This window comes from Muntiacus reevesi, chromosome 1, assembly GCF_963930625.1.
Source record: "Muntiacus reevesi chromosome 1, mMunRee1.1, whole genome shotgun sequence".
Taxonomy (NCBI): domain Eukaryota; kingdom Metazoa; phylum Chordata; class Mammalia; order Artiodactyla; family Cervidae; genus Muntiacus; species Muntiacus reevesi.
The window spans coordinates 7,533,565-7,559,860 of record NC_089249.1 but is presented as its reverse complement, the minus strand read 5'-3'; positions in this window follow the sequence as shown (position 1 = coordinate 7,559,860).

The window sequence follows — 26,296 nt, the reverse complement described above, 5'->3', positions numbered from 1 at the left end:
TCTGTCCATGGAGTCTACCAGGCAAGAATACTGGAGTGGATTGCCATTTCCTCCTCCAGGAGATCTTCTCAACCCAAGAATCAAAACTGCATCTCTTGTGTCTCCTGCATTGGCAGGCAAAATCTTTACCACTAAGCCACCAGGGAAGCCCCACGGATAAAAACAGCTGTGAAGAAAGGCAGTTCGTGGCCAGTGATATACTTCATTTATTGATCCCACAAACATTTACTGAGCGCTTTCTCTGCCAGGCACTGAGGACGCACAGAGAAAAACAGGCACCCTCTCTCCCCCGAAGGAGCTTCCGGTCTTACAAGTGGGTGACCAGATGTTCACAGAGTGATGGGACGCAGCTACACATTGTTAGGGCAGCTTATACCAAAAGGGGCTGATGCAGACACAACAGTTGAAGATGTGATTTGGGGCCAGGACTCTGGGATGGATAGGAGGTGACAAGGCTCAGAGACGAGGGAAGAACGTTTCCGATTTGGTCACATAAAGAAAACTTTCTGTGGAAGCTTTGAGAGGGAGAAACCTGTTTCAGGAGTGGGAGGAGGAGGGTGCCTCCTGGAGTGAGCAGAGCGCTAGCTCTGGCTAAGGCACGGGATGGTGAGGGGAGATGCTGAGCCAGAGGATGTAAAGCGGCAGGCCGGGGTGAGCAGCGTTCAGGGAGAAAGGAAGCAGGACTTGGTTAAGTGCATGCACAGAATTCAGTGAAGAGGATGAGAGGGATTCAGACAGGGAGGGCCTCACTATCTGGGCTAAGACGTCTGGGATTTTTCTAGTCAGACAGTGGGAAAACTGCTGAAGGTTTCAGACCTTCATGATAGCTCTTCATGTCTCTGGAGTTATCATGTAACTGGAATCATGGTTTAAAGATATCATCTGAACTTGGGATACCAATCAGGAGCAGTAAAGGAAAGGAAGAGGCAGAATGCGAGGGAGAGTTGCAGAAGTAGATCTAACAAGACGAATCTTTAAAGAAGACTTCAGATGTCCTGGAGCTGTAAAGGAATTTTATTTTGAGAAAGAAGGAGAAAGGAACTAATAGCTATTGAAAAATTTATCTGCTAGACCCTATGCTAGGAGCTCTCATGAACTGCTTTAATTTAATTCCCAGGATTCCCTGAAACTGGTCTTATTACACTTTTGGTACAAATAAGAAACTGAGGCTCAGAGAAATTAAGAAACTTGTCAGAGAGCAAAATAACAAGTTATGAAGCCAAAATCTGACCTCAAGATCAGTGCATTTTACTTCAAGACAAAAATGTCACTCTGAGGGCCTTCTCCTCTCCTTGTTTACGATTCTTCCCTTGTTTACCGCTGCTCAGACTCTACTGACATTCAGAATGGACTCTGAGTGCTCTGCAAACCTCTGATTGAATAAGGGAAACTCCCAAAGGGCCACCTAACCAATGTTGTGCATATTTATCTCTGGGATAAAAGAGAGAAGATCTCCAGTAAAACATCCAGTTGGAAGAAGAGGGGAGGAATAATCCATTTCCGAGATGCCTGGTCCAGCTCTCTCTGAAATTTCAATGGACTTGGAAACCAGTTAGTGGATTCAGTATATTAACTTTCACTTTGTTGTTTTTATTTTCCCTGTAGGGGTCAAAAAATGATGAACTCTCGTCAAAGCTCATAGCTCCTTAATTACTTAATTATTAACAGTGAAAAGCTGGTTTTTGAAGCTGTTTAATGGTCATATAATAAACCAACACAAGAGGACTGTTGATACTGTGGCTCAGGTCTTTGAAGAGTTGAGTGATATTGTAGTTACTGTTATGTCCAAGATGGAAACAGAAAAGCCAGAACTACAATATTGCCTAGATTCCCAGTCACACACTGAACAGACGATACGTCTTTTAGACTTGGATGGGTTCAAGGAGGAGACTGTTACATAACAAGCTTTTTTTTTCCCCCAGCCAGTGTTTGTCAGAATAGGTAAAAATAAATTTGATTATTAGGCAGAGGGAAAAAAAATAAACCAATTATTAAGCATATTGCATCATTCTTGAGAGTTGTTTTCTGACTCCTGTTACCACCACTGGCTGTGAATTTTAGCATTAATTATCTAGAGGCATCAAAAGTATACTGATATTATAATTTGAAACCATTATTCTAAGTATCTCTGCTCCAGCTCATCATGCCTGGCAACAAACAGAAAGGTGAAATGCAAAGTAGCCATAAAAAAGAAGAGAGAACAAAAGAATAATAAATAGACAACGTTATATTAGTCATGGGAACGATGACATTCAGGCACAAATATACTGCCCTGGCCACAATGCTCTGGAGGTCTGTCCACAGAGTGGTAATGTCATTAAGAAAGGGAGATGGCTCATCTCTGAATGAACACCAAAAGGGAGTATTTCAAGAGGGCCTGGTAATACAGAACATTCCAGAGCAGTCCTTACCGAGGATGGGCAGCCCCTGAAAGGGGTGGTCCTAGCACAGACCTGTCTTTCTCCTTCCGAGAAAACGGAAGCTATCAGATGAGGCTCTCACAATTCTGACCAAACCCACAAGTCAGCCCTAAGTGCACCGTCCCTCCTCCTTCCTGGGAGAACACAGGTTGTCTCTTTCTCCAGTAGAAAGCCACTCCTAACCGTCCTTTGGTTTCTACTTCCTCCCACATCTGGTTCTCTTAACGATTACCTCTCTCGTCTCGATGTTATCCTCTATCATTATCCTTTCCCCCCCGCCCCTCTCTCTCCACCCCCTCTGTCTCCCCTCCGTCCCTGCCTTCATCACTTTCCTTTTTTCTGTTCCTAGTCAGTATTTCGCATGCTCAAGTCTCTCCTACATTAAAAAAAAAAAAAACCAACCTCTCCATCCAATCTCCAGGTTTCCTTCTTTTCCCTTTTCTGTCCTAAATAAATTCTTGCCACCTTTCTTATCTCCCTTAATCTTCACTTCCTTAAATCTGGACCTCTACTTCGCACTCCACTGAAATGGCTTTCCAGTATCACCACGGTCCCCCACGCCCCGTCTTAGTTAGAATTTCCTGACCTCTCAGCATCATGTGACATGGTTGGCCAGTCTCTCCTTCCTGAAAGTCTCATGGTTTGGGCCTCCCTGGTGGGTCGGTGGTAAAGAATCTGCCTGCCAATGCAGGAGACATAGGATCGGTCCCGATCCGGGAAGATCTCACATGCCTCGGAGCAACGAAGCCCACGCACAACTACGGAGCCTGTGCGCTAGAGCTTGGAAGTCACACCTACTAAAGCCTGCGCGCCCTAGCGCCTACGCTCCACATATAGACAGTTAATGGGAAGCCCTAGCACTGCAACTAGAGACTCGCCCCTGCTCGCCCCAACTAGGAAAAAAGCCCACATGGCAACAAAGACCCAGCAACAACCAAAAATAAATAAATAAGTGGGGAAAAATTATCATTTTTTTCTTGACAGTCCATACTCTGGTTTCTTCCTACCACTTTGGCCACTTCTTATCTGCTACAGATTTCATAATTTTAATGCTCCTCTGAGCTCATTCGTCTCACTTAAAGGAGCTTGTGTGCGTGCCAAGCCACTTCAGCCCTGTCCGACTCTTTGCGACCCCATCGACTGGAGCCCACCAAGCTCCTCTGTTCATGGGATTCCCCAGGTAAGAATACTAGAGTGGGCTGTCATGCCCTCCTTCCGGGGATCTTCCAGAGTCACTCCCATGCTTCAAGTACCACCCTTAGGCTGAGGAGTTTGCAGACTGCATCTACAGATCAGAACTGATTTCTAAGCTTCAGTCTGACACATCCAAAGGTCAACTGGACATCTCCTTTGGGGATCTGGCAAAAATCTTAAACTCTATATGTCTAGAAAAGAACTTAACTTCTTCCTTCAAACTTACTCCCATCATGGTAAACAGCGTAACCAAGCCCGGAGGATCCCCTGAAGAAGGGAAAGACTTACCCACGTCAGTGTTCTTGGGCGCCCCCTGGTGGCCCCAACAGTAAAGAATCGGCCTGCAGCGCAGGAGCCCTGGGTTTGATCCCTGGGCTGGGCAGACCCCCTAAAGGAGGGCATGCCAACCAACTCCATCATTCTTGCCTGGAGAAGCCCCATGGACAGAGGTGCCTGGTGGGCTACAGTCCACCGGGTCGCAAAGAGTCAGACAGGACTGAGCGACTACGCACAGCACAGCAAGGGACCTCTTACTGAAATCAGAAATCTGGGAACGATTTTGGGCACCTTTTTCTCCTTTCTTTCTCTCAGAATTCACATTAAATCAACCACAAGTCCATTCACTCATTCATTCTGCAAATATTAACTGAGTATATCATCTGTCTTAGGGGCTAGGGGGTGCAAAACAATCGTATTTCTTATCCTCATGGAATTTGCAGTTTAGTTGAGAAAACAGTAGTCAGTAAACAAGCAAGCAAATGAGAAAGCAAGAAATAGAAGGGAAAATAAGACAGGTTGACGCTTAACTCTTTGGGCTAGAATCTGGACAACAAAGAGAGAAAGATATAGCACTGACACGTTAAGAGGTGGAACTCAAAGTTTTTCTTGATTCACTGGATGTAGGCATCAAAAAAAAGAGAGAGAGAGAGAAATGGAGGATATTTCCAGCTTCTCAACTGAGAATCTGGGTGGATGGTGCTATTGATATGAGCTGAGGAGGTGGAAGGGTAGGGAATCAACCAGGAAGTTCAGATGTGTTGAACCTGCTTGCTGTGTCTGAGTCAGACACACCTGAACCAGATGCTGTGTCTGACGTCTAATGTCTGTTAGATGTCCACATGGCCTAGTCAACTAGCAGTTGGGGATTTTGAGCCTCACACTTTGAGGAGAAGTCTAGGCCTCACCACACAAACTGGTGAGTCAGCAGCATATAAACAGTTAAATCAATGAGAAAAACAGCAGAGCCACTACACACTGCAGAGAGCAAAAGAAAGAAATCCCAGAATCAACCCTGCCTAACTTCATCACAGGTGGCTAAAAGGGAGAAAAACTGTTAAAAAGGGACTGGCTGGAAGAATAGGCTAGAAAGAAGAGAAATGGGTGAACATAAACTGAGAAGGAGAAAAGTACGCAACAGGAAAAAATGTGGTCCAAAAGTCAAGAGGTCAACCATCTAGAATACTGTCAAATAGAAAGTTCAGTTCAGTCGCTTAGTCGTGTCCAACTGTTTGCAACCTCATGAATTGCAGCACGCCAGGCCTCCCTGTCCATCACCAACTCCCGGAGTTTACCCAAACTCATGCTCATCGAGTTGGTGATGCCATCCAGCCATCTCATCCTCTGTCATCCCCTTCTCCTCCTGCCCCCAATCCCTCCCAGCATCAGGGTCTTTTCAAATGAGTCAACTCTTCCCATGAGGTGGCCAAAGTATTAGAGTTTCAGCTTCAGCATCAGTCCTTCCAATGAACACCCAGGACTGATCTCCTTTAGGATGGACTAATTGGACCTCCTTGCAGTCCAAAGGATGCTCAAGAGTCTGCTCCAACAGCACAGTTCAAAAGCATCAATTTTTCGGTGCTCAGCTTTCTTCACCATTCAATTCTCACATCCATACATGACCACTGGAAAAACCATAGCCTTGACTAGACAGACCTTTGTTGGAAAAGTAATGTCTCTGCTTTTTAATATGCTATCTAGGTTGGTCATAACTTTCCTTCTAAGAGGTAAGTGTCTTTTAATTTCATGGCTGAAATCACCATCTGCAGTGATTTTGGAGCCCCCAAAAATAAAGTCTGACACTGTTTCCACTGTTTCCCCATCTATTTCCCATGAAATGATGGGACTGGATGCCATGGTCTTAAGTTTTCTGAATGTTAAGCTTTAAGCCAACTTTTTCACTCTCCTCTTTCACTTTCATCAAGAGGCTTTTTAGTTCGTCTTCACTTTCTGCCATAAGGGTGGTGTCATCGGCATATCTGAGGTGATTGATATTTCTCCCAGCAACCTTGATTCCAGCTTGTGCTTCCTCCAGCCCAGCATTTCTCATGATGTACTCTGCATATAAGTTAAATAAGCAGGGCAACCACATACAGCCTTGACGTACTCCTTTTCCTGTTTGGAACCAGTCTGTTGTTCCATGTCCAGTTCTAACTGCTGCTTCCTGACCTGCATACACGTTTCTCAGGAGGCAGGTCAGGTGGTCTGGTATTCCCATCGCTTTCAGAATTTCCCACAGTGTATTGTGATCCACACAGTCAGGGGCTTTGGCGTAGTCAAACAGAAAGGGAAGCGAGAAATGCCACCTTCAGTGACGCAACTACAATAGAGTTGGTCTTGGAGGAATGATGACGGCATAGACCAGAAACCCTATAGCTCCTCTTTCTAAATATTTCCCAGATAGGCCTCATCCATTTCATCCTAATTCAAGTGGAAACCACTCTCCTGGCTTACACGTGCCATTCTTGCATCTTCTTCATTCTATTCCCCATCCCACGCCTAGAATAATTTTGCCAAAGCAACAAAAACAATTTTAAGACCAATTTAGGATGCAGACCAAATTCCTTAGAACACCTTCACCAGCCCCCAGTGTCTGGCCCCTGGCTGCTGCTTCCATCTCTTCTCATTCCACTCTCCCTTTCAAGTTCAGAGCATTGGTCACATTGAATACCTAAGATTCCAGGCACACCTCATATTAGGCCATCACAGGATCGATGGTGAGTCAGAGCAAAAGTGAAATGAGAAAAGTGCTCATCTGCAAGCTTGAGGGGAACATCCTCGTTGTGAATCAGGTAAGTGTTGTACATGTGAACTGATCTTCCCGTCTTGCTTTTTCCTTTAGCCTGGGTACTTCTCCCACTCCAGAATTAACCTTTGTTACATACTTGAACCTTTGTTGACATCTCCCACAATCAGGGAGGAACTCTGATGCTACTTGTTTTATGCCTGGCAAAGCGAGGCCTTTTCCAAACTAGCTACCTTCCTTGTGGTCCTAACTCAGACTGTAAGCTGTTTAAAGTTAGGGAACATCAAGAAGCCAAGAATATGGATACCTGTGTTTGAATCCTGGTTTTGGAGTCCTTGGGCCACTTTTAAAAATTCGTCTTATTATTTAGCTGCACTGGGTCTCTGTTGCCGTGTGCAGGCTTTCTCTAGCTGCAGCAAGCGGGGGCTACTCTCCAGCTGTGGCGGGCAGGCTTCTCCCCGCGGTGGCTCAGCCTGTCACTGAACACGGGCTTCAGCGGTGGTGGCACAAGGGCCTAGTTACTCCAAGGCATGTGGTATCTCCGGAACCTGTGTCTCCTGCACTGGCAGGCAGATTCTTAGCCACTGGACTAACAAGAAAGTCCCAGGCCACTTTGTTTCCAGTCTCTCGCGGATTCAGTTTCTCCATATAGGTGCCTGCTTCGTGGGGTTATCTTGAGGATTCCCTGATACAGCAGCTGTAACGTGCTTCCTACAGTGCCTGGCACACACAGAGCCCTCAACAAACGCCATTGTTCATTTTGACTACCATTATTTTCTTGACCTTAGAAGGCTTTATACAGTGCTGGGCAAAGCCAGTACTTCACAAACACTGGTTGGCTACCTGATAAATGCTACTGCACCGACCATTTCCCCTAATTGTTATGGTATATTATTCAAGGACAAGAGGAGTGCACCCATCCTTAGGATTAATCCTTCTTCCATTTTCATGTTGAGTTATGTAAATCAAGATTGTGAATTTCACCCTTCAGACAGAAATGGAGTGGTTTTAATTTGATCTAACTTAAGACACGAGGGGGTATACAGGAGACTAGAGAAGTTAAAACTTTCTGGTATAAATGAAACAGCAGGCTGCCTTATGTTTTCAACATTAGCATTTAAGTTCACTGCAGCTGAACTCAATTCGTATCAGGGGAGATTTATATCAAACAGTGGGAAGGCAAGTCATATCCTACTGCTGTCTTGCAGAATTATCATCAGGAATGTAGCCAATTTTAGCACAAATAAATGGTAGTTAGGGAAGTAACTTGTATGATCGAGTCCTATAATGGTCATTGTTTGATTTAGAAATATGTTCTAAACCTGTCACTTTGCATGAGCTTGATTTCCAAAGCAAAGAAGAAAAAAATCACTACACTTTCTCCTGCGGGAATAGCACATATACAATAACAAAATAACGTTTAAAAAAAATTCTGCTCACTATTTTATCATTTTAAGTGTATAGAAAATAACATTAAATGGTGGAGGCATGCTTACAGATTAAATTATATACAACACTGCTCACTATCATTACTGTTACACATCACTAAACCAAGACACTCCTAAAACTGTCATCTTGTTGGCAGTCAAAAGACAGCTGAAATGCTGGTTTGAATTTTATCTCTTTTATCTCCTTTATGAAGTAGGAGAAGCACTTTATGAGAGTCACATAAGAATAGGGGGGAAAAAAAAAAACTACTTTAGTGAATGAAATGAAGGTATACTTAGACCAGGAAGGGACTTGAAAGATCATCATTTCAACTCCTTCAGTTTAAATATAAGAAAAAAAAGACCCCAAATATCAAAATAGTCAGCCCAAGGACACATGTGGTTGGGGACTGCATCTATTCCTCTTCCTGCCACTAAGTAATTTCCAAACCTGGCCAGCAAACGTAGAGCTTCCTGGACACACAGACTTGCAGAATCAGAACCTTAGGAGAGTAGAATCTAAAATTCTGTAGATTTAAAAACCTCCCCAAGTGATTCAAATGTAGAACATCCAGTAACCAATGTTCGTGAAGCACTAAGTTACACTGTCCATGACCACTGGCTGGACCTTCAACCTGGAAAAGGGAGCAGATACAACCTGTTTATTTTCTGCAGTTTAAAGAGCTAGCAATTATAAAATACCAAATTGTAAAATGTCATTTTCCACCAACCTATTTACATCTACACTAAAAGCCTCAGACTTACTATAGTTCTTTTCTGGCTTATAAAAGCATATGTGTGTGTGTGCTCAGTCATGTCTGACTCTTTGCAACTTCATGGACTGTAACCTACCAGGCTCCTCTGTCCATGGGATTTCCCAGGCAAGAATACTGGAGAGGGTTGCCATTTCCTCCTCCGGGTGATCTTCCTGACCTGGTAACTGAACCCACATCTGCATTGCAGGCGAATTCTTAACCCGCTGAGCCACTGGAGAAGCATGTGTGAACACATACATGCATCTATATCTTTGTTGACCTATGTTTACATCTATAACAAATCTATACTGTCCTTGCTTTTATATCTCTACCTATTGAGAGGATGAGAATGAGAAAAAGAGACTGGAAGGAACTAAACACTAAAAAGTCATAATGGTGATCGACGTTGACTTCTTTATATTTTTTTATATTTTCTTAGTATTCCCCTTACTTATATTCTTATCCAGTCTCTTCACTAATATGCTGTGTCTGATTTAAAATTTGGGCCCCAGTAGAAATTGCATCTAATCAACTAATCCTGCACCCAGCGTCCTGCCCCACATGGCCTCAGTGTGAAATGACCTGGTGGTTAGCACTGTCACAGCCGTGGCAGGTCTATCTGGCACCCTTGAGGGGGTCTTTTTTGGAAAATAGTCAATTTTTAACAATTTAAGTGTGGATCATCTAGTCTTAAATTATCTATATCCTTATATTCTACATTTCCCTCTTGCTGACCAAATTTGACAGTTTCATGGTTCCTAAATATCTCTACCCTGACAAGAAGAAGCAAAAGTGACGATTCTGTAATCAATCAAATTGCTTACTCTATGGAACCATTGATAGTGCTGTTTGCTTGGAAGCTCCAACATGGGAAATTTATTTCTAAATGTAATGGGAGGAAAAAAACTTCTCTTGATTTTCTTTTTTATTGATAAAATGATGTAGCCTATGTTCCACTTTTTTGTCTCTTTGTGAAGGCTTACCATTACTTGCTGCTCTGTCTTCTTCCTTTGCTAAATCTAATTTTCCTATTGATCTTATTTTTATGCCCTGTTTTGGTAGATTGTCTCAACTTATTTTTTGAAGAAGTTGGGGGTAGAAATACATTCACCAAATAAATAACAATTTTGAAAATCTGAAGAACTAAAGAGCCTCTTGATGAAAGTGAAAGAGGAGAATGAAAAAGTTGGCTTAAAGCTTAACATTCAGAAAACTAAGATCATGGCATCCAGTCCCATCACTTCATGGCAAATAGATGGGGAAACAATGGAAACAGTGGCTGGCTTTATTTTTCTGGGCTCCAAAATCACTGCAGATGGTGATTTCAGCCATGAAATTAAAAGATGCTTGCTCCTTGGAAGGAAAGTTATGACCAACCTAGACAGCATGTTAAAAAGCAGAGACATTACTTTTCCAACAAAGGTCAGTCTAGTCAAGGCTATGGTTTTTCCAGTGGTCATGTATGGATGTGAGAGTTGGACGGTGAAGAAAGCTGAGCATCGAAGAACTGATGCTTTTGAACTGTGGTGTTAGAGAAGACTCTTGAGAGCCCCTTGGACTGCAAGGAGATTCAACCAGTCCATCCTAAAGGAGATCAGTCCTGTGTGTTCATTGGAAGGACTGATGCTGAAGCTGAAAATCCAATACTTTGGCCACCTGATGCAAAGAGCTGACTGATTTGAAAAGACCCCGATGCTGGGAAAGATTGAGGGCAGGAGGAGAAGGGGACGACAGAGGATGAGATGGTTGGATGGCATCACCGACTTGATGGACATGGGTTTGGGTGGACTCCAGGAGTTGGCAATGGACAAAGAGGCCTGGCCTGCTGTGGTTCATGGGGTCGCAAAGAGTCAGACACGACTGAGCGACTGAACTGAACTGAATTATTAAGTCCTTACATTTTGTTTTGTTTTCTTTTTAGTACTTTCACATTCATGATTTCACCTACTTCTCCTCCTCCCATAAACAGAGCAGCCATTATCTTCATTTTACAGATAAGAAAACTGACAGGCTCTGGAAGAGTAAGATGGAAAGACTGTTTTTGGGAGCTGGACTGCCTGAATTTGAATTGTTTCTCATCTTGTTCTACCTACAACTTTGCCATTGGATAAGCTGATCACCTCTCTGTCCCTCGGTATCTTCATCTAGAAAATGATAATAATAGTAGCTACCACAGAGAATTATTGTGAAGATCGGTCAGATAAGTTGCATACTTAAGGAACACAGTTCAGTGAAAGGTACATTTGTTGTTCCTATTCAGTTGCGAAGTCGTGTCTGACTCTTTGCAACCCCATGAACTGTAGCATGACAGGCTTCGCTGTCCTTCATTATCTCGCAGTGTTTGCTCAAATTCATGTCCATAGAGTCAGTGACACCATCCAACCATCTCATACTCTGTCTCCCCCTTCTCCTTCTGCCCTCAATCTTTCCCAGCATCAGGGTCTTTTCCAATGAGTTGGCTCTTCACATCAGGTGGCCAAAGTATAGAAGCTTCAGCATCAGTCCCTCCAGTGAATATTCAGGATTAATATCCTTTAGGTAATCCAGTAGTCATGTATGGATGTGAGAAATGGACTATAAAGAAAGTTGAGCACCGAAGAAGTGATGCTTTTGAACTGTGGTGTTGGAGAAGACTCTTGAGAGTCCCTTGAACTGCAAGGAGATCCAACCCGTCAATCCTAAAGGGAATCAGTCCTGAGTGTTCATTGAAAGTCGTGTCCGCAAACAGATGGAGAAACATACCGTGTTCATGGATTGGAAGAATCAATATTGTCAAAATGGCTATTCTACCCAAAGCAATCTATAGATTCAATGCAATCCCTACCAAGCTACCAACGGTATTTTTCACAGAACTAGAACAAATAATTTCACAATTTGTATGGAAATACAAAAAACCTCGAATAGCCAAAGTAATCTTGAGAAAGAAGAATGGAACTGGAGGAATCAACCTGCCTGACCTCAGACTCTACTACAAAGCCACAGTCATCAAGACAGTATGGTACTGGCACAAAGACAGAAATATAGATCAATGGAACAGAATAGAAAACCCAGAGATAAATCCACGAACCTATGGACACCTTATCTTTGACAAAGGAGGCAAGGATATACAATGGAAAAAAGACAATCTCTTTAACAAGTGGTGCTGGGAAAACTGGTCAGCCACTTGTAAAAGAATGAAACTAGAACACTTTCTAACACCATACACAAAAATAAACTCAAAATGGATTAAAGATCTAAACGTAAGACCAGAAACTATAAAACTCCTAGAGGAGAACATAGGCAAAACACTCTCCTACATAAATCACAGCAAGATCTTCTATGACCCACCTCCCAGAATATTGGAAATAAAAGCAAAAATAAACAAATGGGACCTAATGAAACTTAAAAGCTTTTGCACAACAAAGGAAACTATAAGTAAGGTGAAAAGACAGCCCTCAGATTGGGAGAAAATAATAGCAAATGAGGAAACAGACAAAGGATTAATCTCAAAAATATACAAGCAACTCCTGAAGCTCAATTCCAGAAAAATAAATGACCCAATCAAAAAATGGGCCAAAGAACTAAACAGACATTTCTCCAAAGAAGACATACAGATGGCTAACAAACACATGAAAAGATGCTCCACATCACTCATCATCAGAGAAATGCAAATCAAAACCACAATGAGGTACCATTACACGCCAGTCAGGATGGCTGCTATCCAAAAGTCTACAAGCAATAAATGCTGGAGAGGGTGTGGAGAAAAGGGAACCCTCTTACACTGTTGGTGGGAATGCAAACTAGTACAGCCACTATGGAAAACAGTGTGGAGATTTCTTAAAAAACTGGAAATAGAACTGCCATATGACCCAGCAATACCACTTCTGGGCATACACACTGAGGAATCTAGATCTGAAAGAGACACGTGCACCCCAATGTTCATCGCAGCACTGTTTATAATAGCCAGGACATGGAAACAACCTAGATGCCCATCAGCAGATGAATGGATAAGGAAGCTATGGTACATATACACCATGGAATATTACTCAGCCGTTAAAAAGAATTCATTTGAATCAGTTCTAATGAGATGGATGAAACTGGAGCCCATTATACAGAGTGAGGTGAGCCAGAAAGATAAAGAACATTACAGTATACTAACACATATATACAGAATTTAGAAAGATGGTAACAATGGCCCTATATGCAGGGCAGAAGATGAGACGCAGAAGTACAGAACAGACTTTTGAACTCTGTGGGAGAAGGGGAGGGTGGGATGTTTCGAAAGAACAGCATGTATCAAGTGCTTGGGCCTGTTGGGCTGGGAAGATCCAGAGGAATCGGGTGGAGAGGGAGGTGGGATGGGAGACCGGGATGGGGAATTCGTGTAACTCTATGGCTGATTCACATCAATGTATAACAAAACCCACTGAAAAATAAAAAAATTAAAAAAAAAAAAAGAAAATCAGAAAAAAAAAAAAAAAGAAAGTCGTGTCCGACTCTTTGCAACCCCATGGACTATATAGGCCACAGGATTCTCCAGGCCAGAATACTGGAGTGGATAGCCTTTCCCTTCTCCAGGGGATTTTCCCAACCCAGGAATAGAACTCAGGTCTCCTGCATTATAGGCAGAGTCTTTACCAGCTGAGCCATAAGGGAAGCCCCCTATCACTAAACCCATATAAATTTCATCGTACAATGCAGTGGTTACCCGAGGCTTTCAGTAGCAGACAGGCCTGGGTGTGACTCAGTCCCGCACTTGCAGCCTCAGGCAAGCCCTTAGTGTCCAGAGTCACACCGTCCTCCGTCGTAAAGTGAAGACAGTAACAGCTCTGAGTTGGTATGATTTTTACCTGAAGCACACAGCACAGTGCCAGGACCATACAGGCAGTCAATAAATATGACAGTGATTACTGTTGTGCTATTATTATCATTGTACAATAGGCCAATTGTACCAAAAGCTGTTCATTTCTTTTATAATATTTTGCATTCAGACTTTTAAATTTTGAATTTAATTCAAAATTTTCCCCAACTTTAAATTACAGAGGATTCACTTTAGTTGAGGAAAACATTGTGTCCTCCAAAATACAAAGCTTTGTTGAGTAATTTCCTTCATCTTGTTTCTGGCTAACTCTAAAGCTCATTATATTTTTTCTTAATACATTTAATATAAAATTAATCCCTTTTGTTATATAGAATCCCAAAATTTTACAATGAATATAGACCTTAAAAGCTTTGATTCTCACCTTGATTCTGATCTATGCTGATAAAATGTAAAGGCTTAAGACTTTATAGTTGGATATGCTTGCTTTGTTTTGTGTTTGAGATTAGGGGGAGGGTTATGTGTTTGAGTTGGGAAGAATTAAGTCCGTCTTCAGTAACTAAAATAAGCTTAATTAAATTTGTGCTTAGATTTATATGAAAGACTTTATTAAAAGACAGTATCTGCTGCAAGTTTAGAGCTAGCAACTTAAAAAAAATTACATCAAGAACACAGATAGGCCTTCCTTTAAGAAAATCTAAAATGAAAAGCTCTGAATTCATAAAATGAAGAGAGGATGGCTATTTGCTTTTCAAAAGAGACTCTGTTTCATGAAAAAGTAGCTTTCTTTCAAAATCAGGCTTTATGTGGTATTTGAAACAATTCAATGGTAAGAAATTTGATTTGCACAGACCACAAATATTGAATAAAATGAAATATGCTTGTGTCTGGAGAAAACAAAAAGCGCACTTTTTTCACATTAATGCCACTGTTTTTCATGTACCTTCTAGCAGATTCCTGTAGTTTAAAAATAATAATCAATTTGGATGTACTGGCCTTTACAATTTTAAAATGGTCTGGTGATCATGTGTACCTCACTGCAACTGATGTGAAAAATGCAGTGCCCTGACAGCTCGCATTAAACATCACACAGAAAAAGTATAATTAGCATTTCTGTGCTAATTAAAAGTGATGCTGGGTTAGTTCCAATATCATGCTTTTAAATGGCTGATGTCTCAAGAGAACAAAGTTGAAGAAAAAAATGCATTTCAAATGGAAAAATCCTGTGCAAACTTTCTTAAATGATTTGGATTTGTTGCTGTTGTTATTTACATCTCATTATAACAGGAGACTTCGAGATGACTTCCTTTAATCAGGCTACCATTTTCACTTTTCCCACTTTGCAAGCAGTAGGGGATTCAAGTTTTTTGTTTTTTTTTTTTTTTGCTTCCTTAAATCCTTTGACCGTCTGCTTTCACACAAAATTAATTAAGGATTCTCTAAATGGAGAACACGCCATGAGAGAAAGAAACAATTCAAGATTTTCAGTTTTTCTTTAGTAGAATGCAAAGTACATAGTGTACTCAGCCACTTCAACTTTCCCAACAAGTGAAAATTTCAGAGACAATATTACCTCCCCAACCCAGGGTTTTTCAAATAAACAGATGACAGCCACTGATGAAATACTTTTTTCAAACATAGTCCAATTATTTGAAATCACAAAGGTTCTACATAGTATTAAATCTGATTTTCTTTCTAGACGAAATGTTGGAGAATCACCAAGAGGTGGGGAGAGAGGGAAACTATTGTTCCACCACATTCCATTCCTGTTAACTCAACTTGATATATGCAATAAATTAAGTCTGCACCGCAGGTCAGTGAATTTCTATTAACTGCTTATTACAGAAGAAAGGAAAGCAGACCAGTCAAGAACTCTTACACATCAGCTAAAGCAAGATGTCACTCTGTTTAACTTTTACAATAAGTGTTCTTCCATCTCACACATGTGAAAGGAAAAAAAAAAAAAAAACACCATTTGGCATTTGAGCCCTCATTGCCAATGTACATTAAGGCAAAGAATCAGCCCAGACTGATTACTTCTGATTTAAAAGCCTAGGGGACTCTCTAGATTTTGCTCAGACTCTGCCGATTTATAACGTCACCACTTTAAGACATGCCTCTAAGGGCTCTGAAAATACGGCCACCTTGCTAAGGTGCGTTACAGTTGTAGCCCCAACCGTAGTCTGTCTGCTTCTTTCAGGTTCCACAACTGCTGCATGGAAATGAGGCCTCCACTCGGAGTTAGACCTCAAAGGAAGAGATGGTTCAAGTTTTCTACATAGAAGCTAAATGAGCAAGACTATAGAAGGCCAATATCTGAGAGGCCTAGGACGAGGACCAGAGCTCCTGAGGATGCTAGGAATTTGGTCCACAGAACTCAGTTGGTTCTAAGTATCCTGAGCATGCCTGGGATCCTTAGACAAGACGTAATAGATGACTGGGTAAAAAAGTAATTAAGCGGGTGGGCCTGGTCCTCCCTGTCTCCAGACAGGGAGTCTAAGGACTCCGCAGAGCCTAAGAAAAGCTGGGACAAGAGGCCTCTTCCTGGGGCCACTGTGGAAGGCTGGAAACAAGCCAACTGCCTAGAATACAGACCACCCTGCCTTCTACCACTTACTTCCTGAGATGCTAGCACTTCGGAGCTCCAAAAACCAGATCTGAGTCCCAGTGAGGATGCCAAGAAATAAACTAAGTATGCTGCTGCTAAGTCACGTCAGTCGTGTCCAACTCTGTGTGACTCCATAGACGGCAGCCCACCAGGCTCCCGTCCCTAGGATTCTCCAGGCAAGAATACTGGAGTGGGCCACCATTTCCTTGTATTATAATATATAATAAATGTATCTGTTATATACATATGTAAATTATAACAAAGCCAGAGAGAGTAAGGTCTTTCTGAGAGTAAGGAAATCTGGACACAAAAGGAGATCTGAGTGACCCACTCGCACAGAGCAAAGACAGTGTGAAGGCGGTCACTTGCAGGCCACAGAGAGGGTCTCAAAAGAAACAAAACCTATGCTGCGATCTGATAGACAGGGTTATTTAAGCCATCCTAGGCCACAGAAAATGAAGGAGATCTCATTAGTTAAATCTAGCTTCAATATAATACTAGATTGTAATAACACAGTGGAAAAATTCATACTGATACAACATCACTTAAAAATCGGTCTGTTATCAGAGCAGACTTAATGCCATGAAAATGTCTATATATATATCTATATATGCATCTATATAATTTTAATGCAACTTCAATTAAAGCTTTTATATTTTAAAAATTTTGACTCTAATGATTCATATATTTTATATGAAAGAATAAATCCTTAAGAACAGTTGAGAAAAGGATTAAAAAGATCTTGGTTTACCAGATCAGAATGTACTATAAAGAGAATATGGTATTACCTTAGAAACAGAAAATTAAAACACTGAAACATAATAGAAAATCAAGAACCAGAGGCCAGCATATCAGGATTTAATAAACTACAAAGGTCACATTTCCTTCCACTGGATAAAAAATGTATTACTCAATAAATTATTCTGGTTATCCACATGGAAAAAAATTGTTTGGACTAACATCTTACACTATATTCCAAAACAAATTTTATATCCATTACAGACATAAACTGGAGAAGGAAATGACAACCCACTCCGATATTCTGGCCTGGGAAATCCTATGGACAGAGGAGCCTGGCAGGCTGCAGTCTGCTGTCTATGGGGTCACAAAAGAGTCAGACATGACTTAGCGACTAGATACCAACAAAAAAGACATAAATGTGAAAATATTAATTGAAAATATTTCAAGAAAACCTAGGAGGTTATGTGTTTCTTGAGGGGGAAGGAGAGATCTTAATTTCAAACTTAAAACTCACATACTATAAAAGAAAAAATAGACACATTTGGTTAAGCATAAACAAGACACTTTTGATGACCAAAGTTCCCCTAAACAAATCCAACAGACAAACAATGTATTTGGAAAAAATACGACAAAACAGAGGAAAAGCAGGCAGTTAATATATAATGTATATACAGGAAGCTCCTACAAATCAATGGGAATACAAATAGTCTTATTCCATATGAAAGGAACAGGAGGAGAAAACTCACAGAAGTGTTGATGTAAGTGGCAAGAAAATATTCAAAGATGTGTAATTTCACTAGCAGTGCAGGAAATGTAAGTGAAAATAAATGAGATATCCTTCATGCTCATCAGATTGGCAAAGTATGAGAAAGATTAATAATTATTATTGCCGATGCTGAGCTTGAAAAATATGTCCATTCCACATTGCTTAAATAGGACAAAAATATGCATGAGGGCAATAATGTGTTTAAAAGGAAGTGTGAATTATAAAAAGCTTTTGGGGTGTAGTCTGTCCACATTCATTAAAAACACACATATGTTTGACCTCAAACTACCCCCTCTTGGGACTCTAGGCAAAGAAATAAAAGCTCAAATACAGAACACTTATTACATCACTGCTTGTAAAGCCTAACAACAACAACAAAATGGAAACAAAGTGAACGCTTTACAATCAGATCCATTGTGGAATATTATACAGCCATCAAAAGGGATAAATTACAGCTCTGCCAGTTGGGATAAAAGGGGTTTCCATAAAGTGTTTTGTGTGACAAAATCTAAATGTAGAAAATTTTTTATAAAAAGCACATTATTATAAAATGATAAACCCCCCTAAAATCTCAATTTATGAGTTTGTGTATATAGGTTTACATAGGACCATGAAGATAAATATGGATTATGTATAATATAAATTTTATATATTAGATTATACAATTTAATTATATGATATATGTGTACAGCTAATGAAATAGAAAGATAGATGACAGATAGGGAGACAGAGAGAGAGACATAGTAGCAATGGTAGGTGTAAGGAGAGATAAACAGATTGCGCTATAATACTATATTTATGTAAAATTATATATGTGCTATACAGTGGTAAAAGTCACTGGCTTTAAGATATTATTTTTTGCCTTTTATTACCTCTGAAGTCAAAATGTATTTTACAGTTGATGGCATCTGGTATCTCCTAATTAATTAGTGAATTTTTTTTCTTTTCTTAATGGTACATAAAATATTGGTGCCTTGAGTGGATGAAATATGGTATTATTCTAGTATCATATCCCTCAAAAAGTGCTTTTAACACAAGTTGAAAATGGTGCATTCAATTAAAGAGCAAAGCTTTAAAAATCACTTATCTTTTTCACATTTCTTAAGGGGATTAAAAAAAAGTTAAAGTGTGCAAGAGTAAAAATGAATCCCTTAGGGCAGAGTCCTCTAGTAGACAAATAATCTAACAGTGTTATACTCCTGGAAGTAGATTAAAGGAAGAGAGGTCATGTCTTGAAATCTTCACATTAGAGGACAGTTTGAGAGTATTTCATTGTCTCTCCTGCAATCCCTTAGCAGAGAACAAGAGCAAGACAGCAAAGGATTTCTCCAGCCTCAACTACCACCTCAGATCCTCATCTCTACAATCCTCTTCCTTCGGCTCTACAGGGAATAACAGGCCAGGAAGGCAGTGTTTCTCTGACGTGAAGTAACTGAATACCCAGAGGAAATTGAAATGTGGCCATAGGGAATCCGTTCTACTAAAGTAGAATCCTGGTGGGCCCATTTAAAATAGTAGGTCTTCCTGGTTTCATCTAGGATGTTCCAAAAGACAGCATTTAGAAACATGAAATGTTACCTGCATAAACTTTCCATTTGCTTCAAAAATAGTCCCTTATTGTTAACATGTGATGGACAATGTATTCATTTACAGTCTCCCAATGACTAAAACACTACCGTTTTTAGAATTTGAATATTCTCTGAAAATTTAAAGCTAGTTTTCATACTTTTGACTCCTAATGTCATATTCCTTCTCTTTTTCAAGATCTCCTCATCTAGAAAGGAAAGTGAAGGATTTCCCTGGTGTCCAGTGGTTAAGAATCTGCCTGTCAATGCAGGGGGCATGGCTTCGATCCCTGGCCCAGGAAGCTCCCACTCGCCGCAGAGCAACCAAGCCCGTGTGCCACAAGCTGAGATCAGCAACTGCTGCGCCTGTGTTCTCAGCTACTGAGCCTGCACACCTACAGCCTGTGCTCCACAGCGAGAGAACCCACTGCCAGGAAAAGCCCATGCCTGCAGTGAAGAGCAGCCCTGCTCAGTGCAACCAGACGAAGCTCACACGCAGCAACGCAGACCCAGCGCAGCAAAGCAAACACATAATAAACGCAAAATAAACACAAAAATAAAGAAAGAAAGGAAAGAAACATGGATCCATAAAAGGATAAAGGCACTTTGGCTGCAAAGGCCATTGGTTAGAAATCACGATTGAATTTTACTCCATACTTTAGCGGTCTTATTACAGGTCTGGCATTGGCTGGATAGTGGAATACATAAAATAAGAATCTGACCCAACTTCAGAATTTAGATGATTTATAGTCAGGAAATAAAACACACAATAACACACAGACTCTAGTACTGCTAATCAGCCTATTAGTATACGCTATGTGTAAATGTACTGTTTCTTTGAATGTCCTCTGTTCCTAAAATAATGCCCCTTTCCCTTCTCTCCCTGACGTCCTCCTCCACACATGTAGTACCCAGGCTCTCCTCGGCTAACAGGGCCAGCTGTGCTTGGCATACAGTGGTGTTCGGCCCCAGACAGTCTTCATCACCTTCCCATCTCTTCCACAATAGAGTTATGAATACGCTATCCCAGTCCTTCTTCCCATTTGCCTGTTTATAGCTCAATTACCTTTTTTAAAGATTTATTCATGTACTCACTTCTTTATTTTTGGCTCCGCTGGGTTTTCGTCATGTGCAAGAGACTTTTCTCTAGTGGCAGCAAGTGGGGTCTCCTCTCTAGTTGCAGTGCATGGGGTTCTCATCTCAGTGGCTTCTCCTCTTGGGGAGCACAGGCTCTAGACACACAGACTCAGTAGCTGTGGGCACATGGGTTTAGTTGCCCCAAGGCATGTGGGATCTTCTCAGAACCAGAGATCAAATCTCCTGCATTGGTAGCCAGATTCATAACCATAAGACCACCAGGGAAGACCCTATAGCTTAATTACTTTTATCTCAGTAACCATTTCTCACCCATACACATTATCTTTAATTCATTTCCTTGCCTACTTTCTCCTAACACTAATTTCTTCAGAAAAGATTTAAGGAAGGTTTCAAACATATCATAATAAGTGATTGAATTTGAAAGAATTTTAAAAATTTCTCTGAGATGACAAATATTTAAAACTTGAAAGTTTTTAAGAGAAGAGAGAATTAGCACTTTTTTCCCCAATTATTTTTATTAGTTGGAGGCTAATTACTTTACAATATTGTAGTGGTTTTTGCCATATATTGACATGAATCAGCCATGGATTTACATGTGTCTCCCATCCTGAACCCCCCTCCCACTTCCCTCCCCACCCCATCCCTCTGGGTCATCCCAGTGCACCAGCCCTGAGCACTTGTCTCATGCATCCAACCTGGACTGGCGATCTGTTTCACACTTGATAATATACATGTTTTGATACTGTTCTCTCAGATCATCCCACCCTCGCCTTCTCGCGTAAGAATTAGCACTTTTAAAATACTTTATCCCCCTCAAAAAAATCCAAAAATAAAATACAAATGACTGAAACTGGGCCTTTCAGAAACAGTTACCCACTATTTGAATAGTTTAAGTATGTTACAAGAAGGGATGGGGGAAGTGGGGGAATCAAGTAGAAAATGAGGCTATTCAGTGACAGGTAATGTGAAGTCCTCTTTAAAATGACCAAGCAAGAAAAGCCCAGGATCAGCATAAGCCACATTTCAGAAAATAATTTTAATTAAATGGCATCAATTCCAAGGAGGAAAAAAGAAAAGAAAAGATGTCGAAAGCAAAGCTGAGAGTTGCATGGAGAAAGGGAGTTTTCCTCTTGATTTGGAGAAGTGATGGAAGGTGAAGACCTAAGATTCACTAGGCGCAGGACCAACATGTGTAGTTGTGCAGGCTATGAATTGGACAAAGGCTCTCAATGAAGGTGTTGAGGAATGATCCCGACGACGTTCCCCGGTGTGCGCTTCACAAATTTGGAGAAAGGGGTAGTTTTTTCTTGTCTTAAGGGATATGTCTGTACCATGGGAGCATCTTTTTCTAAATAGTGATTTTATTTTTTTAATTTATTGAAAGTGAAAGTGTTAGTCACTCAGTTGTATCTGACTCTTTGCAACCCTGTGGACTGTAGCCCGCCAGGCTCCTCTGTCCATGGAATTCTCCTGGCAAGAATACTGGAGTGGGTTGCCACTCTCTTCTCCAGGGTATCTTCCCAACTCAGGGACAGAACCCAGGTCTCCTGCGTTGCAGGCAGATTCTTTACCATCTGAGCCACCAGGGAAGCCTATTTTTATTTATCTTAGTTGAAATATAGTTGATTTACAATATTATATTGGTTTCAGACATACAACATAATAATTGGTATTTTATAGATTATACTCCATATATGGTTATTGTAAAATATTGGCTACATTAGCTTTGCTGTATATTACACCCCTGTAACTTACCTACCTGGTAGTATGTGCCTCTTGACCCCTCACCCATTCTCCTCCTCCCCCACCCACCTCCCCTCCGGCAACCACCAGTCTGCTTTCTGTATCTGTCGGTCTGTTTCTGCTTTATTTGTTCCTTTGTTTTATTTTTAGATTCCACATATAAGTGAAACCATACAGCATTCGTCTTTCTCTGTTTGACTTATTTCACTAAGCCTAAGACCAACAGGTGGAGATTTTTTAAATTGCTTCCAAATTCTTTGATATTCCACCTGTCAGAAAGTGAGATCTAGACTCCACTCCCTTTGAACCTAAGCTTTTTACTGTTCTATCCGTAGAATATTGGAAGTGACAAAGTGGCAGCTTCCTCCTCCTGCATTTTGCAGCATTCACTCTTGGAAAGTGACCGCTGTGCCCCGAGGATGGTCAGACAGCATGGAGTTGTCACTTGCAGGTGATGGGCCTCACAGTTGCATCCACAGTCTTGGTCAATAGCCAGCATCACCCAGCAAACACCAATGGGAAGACACCTCCAAAGGATACCGAGCTACTGCATCACCTCCACCCTCTGGTCTCTCCACCAATGCCCTAGAAACTGTGGAGCAGAGACAAGCCATCACTGCTGGGCCCTGTCTAACTCCCCGATCCACAGAGTCTGGGAGCATAATAAAATGTTGTGTTTTTTTAATGCCACTCTGCTTTGAGTGGTTGGTTCTGCAGCAATAGATAACTGGGACATCATCCACCAGGACCTATTTCTAATTCATGCAGAGGCTCTGTACAGGCTACGAGCCACCCTGACTTAAGCTCCTTCTAAGTGCTAAGCCAGGAAACAGGTTACTGAACTGAATCCTCAGGCTCACGCTATTGTTAAATATTTCCATTTCATGAAGCCAGGTCTCTGCAGCAAAAAGCCTCAGCATCATCTCATTGTGTGCAGGGCCCTTGGCTTATCTCTCTTGAATTATCTCTCTCCAGCTCCCAAATCCCACACTGCATTCTAACTACACTCATAGCTCCCAGGACACAGCTCTCTCTTGCCTCTGGGTCTCTGCGTAAGCTGATGCCTCTCCCTGAAATCTTTCCTACCTTCCCACCCCCTACGTCCACGGCTGTTTTCTCATGCTCTACTTTAACTTTCTAATACCAAAACTGTCAGTAATGCAAGTGGGTTCTGTATTCTTTCATCCTAAACTTACCATCACTCTGGAAACTTTTTCCATAATACACCTTGCTCAATGGCTTCCCAAGAAGCCTCCCAATACACCTCCTCTGCTAGAAATGCCCTCCAATGGTAGTGAGGCGAGAAACACGGCTGCTGACCAGATTCCAAGAATCACCATCTTAAGATCTGTCACCATGAAGCAGGCGTAGATGAAAAGTTTGGAATCTCGTTTCCACAGAGAAATGATGCAAATTCAAAAAGTCATAAAGTCAATTTTATCCCGCTTACACAAGGGCATATCACAAGGGCTTCAGGATGTTTAAATCTCTTGCTGACTAGAACCTTAGAAGTAATCAAAAGTGCAAAGCAGCCTATAAATCACATGTAGCCTTCGTTGCATTTGGCCTGAGAAAAGCTGGTGGCGTTGAACTAGCAGTAACATGATGACTCGCGGCCCACCCTGGCTGCAGTGGGCATTTCAGATGACTAAGCTCAGAATTAAGGCTTTGGAAGTTTATAAGAACAACTTTAGAGCTGGGAATACGGAGAAACTGATTTCTTCCTGATGAATTTTTCTCTCTTAGTTTGGTTTCTTCTACATGTAATCCCCACTGTGAGACAATTAAAATAAAACCAAAAGTGATTGGATATGAGAAAATGATAACTTTGATGTGGGAAAAAAAAATGTACACAGAATGAAATGAATGCTGCTCTCAAATAAAATCTTTCAGGATTGTGAAACAAGACAGACCTAATCTCTCAAATAACAAAGATTAAGCAAAAATGATAGAATGTGAATGTCAAAGCGACTCCCGTATAACTTGAAAATTGATAGACACCCTGGAGTTTCCAAAATGTTTTTTAAAAACCTGAACACATTCTTTGATACAATACAAAATCTGTGGCATTCCATGGGAAAATAAATGTTTATTTCCAATCTTAGCTTTCAAATATTTAAATGAAAGCAGACAGGCTCTTTTCCCTAGTACTGAATTCACTGGCATGCTAATAAGCATTTCAATGAGAAAAAAAAATACATGTATCTCTCGGAGTTAAAGTGAGGTCTATTCACTCTTCCTTGTCTGACTACCTTCTTTTTTCCTTCTGTCAGCTCTATTTTGTCTGTCTGCCCTCTCTCTCCTTTTATTACTAGTATAGTAGTAGGAATTGTCCTTCCATTTTCCTTCTCACTGTAACTCTATTTTCAATCAAATGACCTATTCATTGTGATCCTACCCTCTTTGAGTAAGTCTGCTAGCCCTCAGGACAAACATGAATGCATTGTGGGGTTCTCATCAGACTGGAAAGTACAAACAAGCTGAAAGATAAGACAGGAACCAGATTTCCATCATACCAAGCAGTATCTGACCATAAATGCTGGCATGTTTCAAGAAATGGACCCTGGAAGATGACCCTAAGGAGGAAGGAAGAACTTTCACCCAGGGAATTTTGCAAGCAGAGATATAGGGGTAAGAGAAGGCATTATTTGCTCACAAGTTCAATCCAGTAGACTACTTTGCCTTAAATGAAGAGTTAACATAGGGAGGTAGTGAGAGAGGGTTGCAAAAGGAGAGGGGATGCAATTGTGAGTGAGTGAGTGAGTGAGTGAGTGAGTGAAAGTCGCTCAGTCATGTCTGACTCGTTGCGACCCCATGGACTATATAGTCCATGGAATTCCCCAGGCCAGAATACTGGAGTGGGTAGCCTTTCCCTTCTCCAGGGGATCTTCTCAACCCAGGGATCGAACCCAGGTCTCCTGCATTGCAGGTGGATTCTCTACCAGCTGAGCAACAAGGTAGGCTGCCTTGATTGCCGGGTGAGGGGTTTAGACTCCACTGCCCAGCAGGGAGAGCCAGTGGTGTTGTTTGGGGGGGTTTAAAATTTGTCTTTGAGATCCTCCTCTCCCTCTCCTTTCATGCGAGCCAACCATCATTTTTTTGTTATTTGTTACACTTACAGAATAAAACGCATTCCTTATGCTATTCTCTATTATCAAAGTAGGTGGGCTAAAGGCTTCATATTACCTTTAAAAGTCATATACATTGATGGGCTTCTGTAAGTAACCAAAATTAAATAAATAAATAACACTCAGTTCTGGTTTTAGATAAATAAGATTTTGAAGGTTATCTCTCAGGTGAAAAGAAAAGGAAAGAAAAAAAAAAAAACAGATGAGGTAAATCCAAGTCCAGTATAAAATCTAGAGTGCTGGAGTGGACTGCCATGCCCTCCTTCAGGGGATCTTCCCGACCCAGGGACTGAACCTGTGTCTCTGAGTCTCTTGCCTCGGTAGGTGGGTTCTTTACTACTAGCACCACCACAGAAGCCACCCCAGCAGTCTTGCCTGGGATGATCCCATGGGCAGGAGCCTGGTGGGCTACAGTCCATAAGTTGCCAAGAGTCAGACACGGCTGAACTAACTGGCACGCACGCACCTTTCCCATAGAGGCTGCCAAGAATTATAGCCAAACACTCCTGATTAAAATGGCAGCTGGCTGGCAACCCTTGACATGGCTTCTCTCTCTCTTTTTTAAATTAATTTGTATTTGAGTATAACTGCTTTTGGGCTTTCCTGGTGACCCAGATGGTAAAGAATCTGCCTGCAATGCAGGAGACATAAGAAACACGGGTTCAATCCCTGGGTCTGTAAGATCCCCTGGAGAAGGGGATGGCAACCCACTCCAGTATTCTTGCCTGCAGAACCCCATGGACAGAGGAACCTACTGGGCTACAGTCCATGGGGTCACAAAGAGTCAGACATGACTGAGCAACTGAACACACACACATAGAATTGCTTTAAAATGGTATGTTTATTTCCATAGCACAACAAAATGAACCAGCCATAGAGATACACGTCTCCCCTCCCTTAGGGACTGCCTTGCGTTCAGCTCACCACAGTGCGCCAAGCAGAGTTCCCTGGACTACACAGGAGGCTCTCACTAGTCATCTCTTTCACCAGGTAGTGAGAGCGTACACGTGTCACTCCTGACCCCCAGGTGC